Raw genomic sequence first — 8,319 nt, 5'->3', positions numbered from 1 at the left:
GTGCTTCCTATTTGGCCGTTTGAGTTTTCCCACCCAGGCTCTAAGGTGTGCTTGAAGTAGACCCAGAAGCTACAATAAAATGTCTAGATGAATGGAAATGATTTAACTGTAAAAGTGCCTTCTGACTTCCCCTCCCTTCTCTATAATGAAGATAGTTATCGTAGTGTCAGATTAAATGTATAAAAATGGAACCAAGTGCCTAACAATTGAGAGGTGATTAAATACATTGCAGAATGCTGTGCCATCACCAAAAATGCTGCCGTCAATAGAAACAGGTTTACAGTATAATAAAAGTAAAAAAAAAAATCAAAATACTAAATTCCATTTAGTTCCACTTTTGTGCCAAAAGATATGTACATTTATCAAATAAAATGTAGGGAGGAAAAACCAGAAGGTTACCAATGTTCAGGTGAAAGGATGTTGCTCATTTTGATTTTTTGCTTTATGCTTAACTGCATTTTCTATCTTTTTCTACAATGCACAGGCTTTTTTCCTTGATAAAACATTTAATTTTGAAAATGTTGAAAAATATAGACTATCTCATAATGTGATAAGATAAAAAAAAAAGTCCAGACAATTGTTTCTGTGAATAGGGTGGCTGGTTATGGGCCCATCTAACTTCTTTTCCCTAAATGTTCTTTTTCCTCTGGGGGCTTCTTCTCCATTAGATTATTGTGGCCTCCACTACATCAGTCTCCAGGGAGCCCCTATTCCCCCTTAAAAATTGCAAATGCATGAATTGAAACAACTTTTCTTGTTTTCCTTTGCTCAGCTGAGACAGGCTGACATTTTCAAAAGGAACTTTAATACTCGGAGAACAAAAAGGCAATAATTACAGAAAATACAAAAGGCATAACAGTTGTCATGTTTAAAATGCAAGTTTCCCCTTCTCTAAAGGGCTAGTTCCTCATGCAATCAGAAGCAAATTTGGCTCTATGCTGGAGCCTTGCCTCATTCCCCTGAAGTGGGCAGCACTGCATTTCTGCCACCTGGGATCAGTGGGGCCAATAGTCTCCATTTTAGATGAGCATAAAATATCAGTTGCTAAAGCTCCATCCATCTGGGACTTTCTCACTTGGTTTTCCTCCAGGAAAGGGTACAGTAAATCCAGAGACGATTGACAAGGTGAGAGATGTCACTTTTCGTCAATTTAGCAGCATCTCACATCATAGACATATATATGCATAAATACCTGCACATATATAAATATATACAAATATATATATTACACACATATACATGCAAACATGTATTATACACCAACAAAAACATGTAATTAGACACACACATACATATTCTCACAGTGCAGCTGTAGAGAATGTATTAACTCATTTTTAGTTTAGCGTCTTTTGTTCTTCAGACAGGGAAGTAACCAAGTTGAAGTCCATGTGTTACTGCTTTATGACAGTTTGTGACATGCCCAAATGTCAAAAACTGCCTATATACAGTTATAGAACATTTTCGGCATTCACCATCTTAATGCACAAGCTGAAAATCCAGGAGGCATCAAGACCCAAAAAACTTCTCACCTTTGCCTTGACCATGCTCTAGAGTCCCTCTGTGATATCATTTTGCCATCCTCTTGCCTCTGAGAAACCTTCACTGTAGACCTTAGGATGAAGTGATTCCTCTCTCCACTGAAATAATAAAGTCTTGCTTGCATTTGCCTTGTAACTTGTACCATAAAACTGATCTGTGCTGAAACTAATTGCGTCCCTCTCTTTTGTCTCTGTAAACAGCTGAGGGCACCAACTATTTTTTTTTTTTAATTGTGGTATCCCCTATACAGGGATGGATTTTTAAAAGAGTGGATTACATGTGGTAGAGGTTTAATAAACAGCTACTGAATAAATGTATTTTAGTAATTATAGAGACAGTCTAAGGAGGTAAATCTAGGATTAAATTGTTAAAGTTCCCAGGAAATCAATTTATACTCCGTTTTAAAAAGAACTTTCTCAGAATCCATATTGCATAATGTTGTGATGAATTGTTCTGGAAAATACCACTGGGCATATTCTAGTCAAGATGAAAGTCTACTTTGAGGACTATTATGACAGAGATTCATGCCTGAGATGAAAGATTGAACTAGATGTCTTGTAAAATTCTTTCCAGCTTTACCTTCCTGGTAGCTCTAAATCCAAATACAGGCAAGACGTCTCACTGGAATAAGTATTATCATTTGCTCAGGCTGTCAGCAAGCTAGGCTGCATCTGTGTTGTGCACATCCGTCATTAGGTAGTTTTCTGTTTTCCCTGTCTAGTCCTCCTTTCTCAACTGTAGCTGTTAAACTATATTAAGTGACATCATAACAGCTAAAAGGCATTAGCAACCATTGAGGTAATTGATGCTTCTTGGTAATTCACAAAATGCTTGTGTTTTGTTTGAGGATAATTTGGCTTTGAGTTAAAATATTTGCTAGGTTTCTCTACCCATTCTTCCCTAAAACGGCTGGTTTCCTGAAACTGGGTCTTCGTTTCTGAGAATTGCCTTGTTCTACTGCCTGGCCTACCTGTGATGCTGAAATCCTATTTGCAGCAACCAAATTACTTTCTCTGAATCCAATTTATACAGTGACAGATGGGGGATTCCAAAAGGGAAAGTTTCCATTCATATCCAGCAAATCATCTTCATGGGAAGAAAGTTAGAAGTAAACTTGGTGACATACACAGCAATTTAACTTCTGGAAACCATCATCTTCCATTTTTAAATTATTTCTCTATAAAGTAAGCTGGGCCCAGAATAAGTTTGTACCTCACAATTTTCTGACAATTGAATGAACTGTTAATAAGTGATGATGAATTTATTTTACAAAGCAACATTATAAAATTGGTTTTCATTTTCTTCCTGTCTTCCTCTTTGAATATTTGTACCGTTCATGTCACAAACACTACTTGATCAAGACTTAATTCATCTCAAGAAATTAAATGCTCAATTTCTGATATTTCTCCTTTTTGAAAAACTCACAGAATTACTTTGGTTCCAAACTATTGCATACAGATTTTTAATAGAAATGATTCATTACTAGGCCAATTTCCTTGTCTGTTAGCTTATCTTTTGAAGGGGTATCTTGTTTCTGAAAGCCTAGACTATTGTTTCGGCTGCTGTTTGATATGTTTATAATGAAAAATCACAAGATTGAAAATATTCTGAGCAGAGTGAAACAAAGCATGCTAGAATTCCATGGGAACTTCACTCCTTGGAACCCCTGCACAGCTGCTGGGGAGAGGGAACTGAGGCCCTGGGGTTGTAAGTGATATGTAAAGTCACACAGAAAATTGGTGACTATAATAATAATAATAATCACCAACTTTCTTGTGCACTCCTAGAACTTGGGAAGGTTCTAGGTATACTTTAAATTCTTTTTCAGCTGTCAACTCATTTAATCTATTGAATCATCTATGGGATGGTTGCTATTATTAGCAGTAGATCAGAAAAATAAAATGAGATACCCTGGTAAGTGAGTAAGTGATAGAGTCAGGATCTGAACTTGAACAGAGTGGTCCCCAAACCTTGCTCTTTCTTGCTCATGAGGCTTTTCTGCCTTTTTTCAGAAACATGTAGATTCATTTTGGTCATAGTCTATAAATGTCTGCATATATGTAGGGGGTTGAGATACCTGGGTTGGAAGATCCCCTGGAGAAGGAAATGGCAACCCACTCCAGTATCCTTGCCTGGGAAATCTCATAGACAGAGGAGCCTGGTGGGCTACAGTCTATGGGGTCGCAAAGAGTCGGGCACAACTGAGAGACTAACACTTACACTTACTTATATGTAGAGGAAAAGAAAACACATACACAGTACGTATATCCTACATGTATATTGTTCTCTTTCATTTGCAAAGCTCTGCCTCTAAACAGGGAAAGGATGACTAACAGCTCCTTCTGGTAGGTTGATTATCATAATACAAGTTGCTCCAAATGGAACACCATTGCCCTAGCTAATCTTAACATCCCCACATCAGTAGCTATTTCAAGAAAAAGCAATTCCCATCTGTTATAGAAACATATTCAGTGACAGCACACATCTCCTTATCCTAGTACCATCCCATTGCAGTGCAGTGGTGAAAACAGCATGATTTTCTCCCTTAATTCTGGAAAGTGCTCTCTAAGCCAAAACATGTGAGAGGGTTCAGTGCTTTCTCTCTTTTTTTTTAAGTAAGTAAGTAAGTGTTAGTTGCTTAGTCGTGCTCGATTCTTTGCGACCCCATGGACTGCAGCCCACCAAGGCTCCTCTGTCCATGAGATTTTTTCAGGCAAGGATACTGGAGTGGGTTGCCGTTTCCTTCTCCAAAGGATTTTCCCAACCCAGGGATCGAACCCAGGTCTCCCGAATTGCAGGCAGATTCTTTACCGACTGAGCTACAAGGGAAGTGCCTTCTTAATTGTAAGGTACAAAAGGGTGACTGTGAAGGGAAAAAGAAATTGAAAGTGTTAGTCGCTAAGTTGTGTCCATCTCTTTGCAACCCTATAGGCTATAGCCCTCTAGGCTCTTCTGTCCATGGGATTTCCTAGGCAAGAATCCTGGAGTGGGTAGCCATTCCCTTCTCCAGGATATCTTCCCAACCCAGGCATCGAATCCAGGTCTCCTGCATTGCAGGCAGATTCTTTACCGTCTGAGCCAAGGTGACTATATATTCTTTGTTATCTCATTTTGAATTCACCTAAGCGATCAAAGACTTCCCTGGTAGCTCAAATGGTAAAGCGTCTGCCTACAATGCAGGAGACCCAGGTTCAGTCCCTGGGTTGGGAAGATCCTCTGGAGAAGGAAATGGCAACCCATTCCAGAACTGTTGCCTGGAAAATCCCACGGACGGAGGAGCGTGGTAGGCTACAGTCCATGGTGTTGCAAAGAGTTGGACATGACTGAGCGACTTCACGTCTTCACTTCAAGTGATCAAATGTATGTAACAAACTTTTTGGCTTTATGTGCTTTTTTCTAGAATATAATGGATCTTGATTCCTTTTCTGCACAGTATAGTTTTCCTTTGGAGAAATGGTCTACCCCTATCTGGTGGAATTGTCATTCACATGGCCCTTCTTTGCCTGTGACAGGTACAGGCTCACGACCTACTATCCAAGCAGTGAGTCCCACCTACCTGAATGTTGTACATGAACAAAATTGGGACTGTCAAGGTTTCTCCCTAGATCCTTCTGCATGAGTCATTGAGGAAAAAGTTCTTTCCTCTTTTGAGGATTTCAAGGTATGAGGATAACATACCTTGGGATTGTTGAAGGCCTTTGCTGACATACTGAAACTGCCTGAGAATTCAAGGGAAAAAAAAAAAAAAGATTCAAGGGAGGGAGATTAGAGACACAGAACCTTAAATTCACAGAACCAGAATTAAGCCATATCTGAAGATAGGATCTAATTGGAGGTTTTCCACTGTGCACATTTAAAACAAACAAACAAAAAGAGTTTCTATCATTTGTAATCAAAGAGTCCGAGTACATGGACTCCTAGAACTGAAAATCAGAAGGGATCTTAATGATGTAATCTCCCACAGGTAAGTGATGCCATGCATTGCACTTCTGTCTTTGGTTACCTAGGTACTATCTCTGCTTGAATTCCTTAGGAGGTTTGTTATTAAATGGGTTGGCCAAAAAGTTCTGATTTTTCTACCCTAACAAACTTCTTGGTCAACCCAGTACTTGGCATTTCATTCCACTGTTGGCCAACTCTGGTTTCCAAACAGTTTGTTTTTCCTAATATCAAACAAGTTGCCTTCTTGAGCCTTCCCTTAACTAATTTTACTGATGTTCTCTGAAAGAAAAGTGAAAGTGAAGTTGCTCAGTCCTGTCTGACTCTTTGTGACCCCCTGGACTGTAGCCTATCAGGCTCCTCCATCCATGGGATTCCCCAGGCAAGAATACTGGAGTGGGGTGCCGTTTCCTTCCCCAGATCTTCCCAACCCAGGGATTGAACCCGGGTCTCCTGCATTGTAGGCAGATGCTTTACCATCTAAGCCACCAGGGAAGTCAAGACCACTGGAGTGGGTTGATATTTCCTCCTCCAGGGGATCTTCCCAACCCAGGGATCGAACCCAGGTCTCCCACATTGCAGGCAGACACTTGACCATTTGCTCACATGAAAGTCAACTTGATTCTTAAAATAGTTGAAGACAGTTGTCTTGTCTTATTTATTTCAAGCATTTCTTCAACTTTATTATCAAATTCACATACTTTTCTGCTCTTCACCCTGCCCACATCACGATTTGTAAATTTTCTGGTTCCACAGACCCCTAAATCTTCCATTGGGCTGTCTCAGAGGCTACCCAGGGAAGGCCAGAGAGCCTGCTGTTCAGCCCCACACCCTCTTTATCTGTGTTTTTGTTTGTCTCTGATACTGCTTCATTTGGAGAAAAACAGAATAAGAAAAGACTGTATACACATGGTATTTTGTTTGTTTTCAGTCTTCTTTTTTTAAATTTTATTTTATTTTTAAACTTTACAATATTGTATTGGTTTTGCCAAATATCGAAATGAATCTGCCACAGGTATACATGTGTTCTCCATCCTGAACCCTCCTCCCTCCCCATACCCTCCCTCTGGGTCGTCCCAGTGCACCAGCCCCAAGCATCCAGTATCGTGCATCGAACCTGGACTGGTGACTCGTTCCGTATATGATATTATACGTATTTCAATGCCATTCTCCCAAATCATCCCACCCTCTCCCTCTCCCGCAGAGTCCAAAAGACTGTTCTATACATCAGTGTCTCTTTTGCTGTCTCGTATACAGGGTTATTGTTACCATCTTTCTAAATTCCATATATATGCGTTAGTATACTGTATTGGTGTTTTTCTTTCTGGCTTACTTCACTCTGTATAATAGGCTCCAGTTTCATCCACCTCATTAGAACTGATTCAAATGTATTCTTTTTAATGGCTGAGTAATACTCCATTGTGTATAGGTACCACAGCTTGCTTATCCATTCATCTGTTGATGGACATCTAGGTTGCTTCCATGTCCTGGCTATTATAAACAGTGCTGCGATGAACATTGGGGTACACGTGTCTCTTTCAATTCTGGTTTCCTCAGTATGTATGCCCAGCAGTGGGATTGCTAGATCATAAGGCAGTTCTATTTCCAGTCCCTGATCCCAATATTATGGACTTCCCTGGTGGCTCAGATGGTAAAGCGTCTGTCTATAATGTGGGAGACCCGGGTTCGATCTCTGGGTTGGAAAATACCCTGGAGAAGGAAATGGCAATCTACTCCAGTACTATTGCCTGGAAAATCCCGTGGACAGAGGAGCTTGGTTAGGCTACAGTCCGTGGGGTCGCAAAGAGTCAGACACAACTGAGCAACTTCACTTCACTTCACTTCATGGACTTCCCTGATGGCTCAGATAGTAAAGCGTCTGCCTACAATGCAGGAGACCCAGGTTCAGTCCCTGGGTTGGGAAGATCCTCTGGAGAAGGAAATGTACTCTTGCCTGGAAAATCCCATGGACAGAGGAGAGTGGTAGGCTACAGTCCATGGGGTCGCAAAGAGTCGGACACAACTGAGCGACTTCACTTCACTAATGCCAATATTAATCAGAATATGAAACACACCCCTCCGGATGAGGGTTGATTTGTTCAATCTTTATTTAGATTATGGTCGTGATGCAGGAGCTATGTTTTACTGAGGAAGCCTGGCATGGCTTTTTAGCTCTGGGAAGTCCAGAATCCACTTCTTTGATTATTCACATAATCAAAGAAATTCCCAGATCTTTGATTATGTGAATAACTACCAATCCTGAATGTTCATGTGAGTCCAGTTTTTACAGATAAAAATGGTGAAATAGATAAATGTGTTACTCTTTGGATCTGAGGAGTTTAAATCCATTTTCTTGCTAACATCAATGGATTTTATGTAAAATTAAATTATTATGCTTTTTTTCCAAAAGGTCACAAGTGTAACTCTTATAATAAGAGGTCCATTAATTCATAAATGCTTAAGGAAAAGCCATAGTGAACTGCCTCATTGCCTCTACTTCTACTCCCTTGAGGGAATCAATGTGAATAGACTGATTTATATTCTCCCACAAGAATCTATGAACTCATACATATGTACATATATATCAATTTAATTTTGTGAATGTCTTTTAAAAAACATATTTGAAATGGATAACCAATGTGCCGTGCCAGGCTAGTTGCTTCAGTCATGTCCAGCTCTTTGTGACTCTCTGGACTGTAGCCTGCCAGGCTCCTCTGTTTATGGGATTCTCCAGGAAAGAATGGAGTGGGCTGCCATGCCCTCCTTCAGGGGATCTTCCACACGCAGGGATTGAGCCCACCTCTCTTATATGAAGGAGCACTGGCAGGCGGGTTCTTTACC

General features: G+C 40.2%; 1 non-coding gene across 1 annotated transcript; it reads right to left on the bottom strand.

Moving 5' to 3' along the window:
- Positions 1-5,901: 5,901 nt before the first annotated feature.
- Positions 5,902-5,973, bottom strand: TRNAC-ACA (transfer RNA cysteine (anticodon ACA)). The gene has a single exon. It is a non-coding gene; the product is annotated as a tRNA-Cys (tRNA).
- Between the last annotated feature and the right edge of the window lie 2,346 nt (positions 5,974-8,319).

This window comes from Bos taurus, chromosome 7 (genome assembly GCF_002263795.3).
Source record: "Bos taurus isolate L1 Dominette 01449 registration number 42190680 breed Hereford chromosome 7, ARS-UCD2.0, whole genome shotgun sequence".
Taxonomy (NCBI): domain Eukaryota; kingdom Metazoa; phylum Chordata; class Mammalia; order Artiodactyla; family Bovidae; genus Bos; species Bos taurus.
This window is presented reverse-complemented; position numbering and strand designations above follow the sequence as displayed.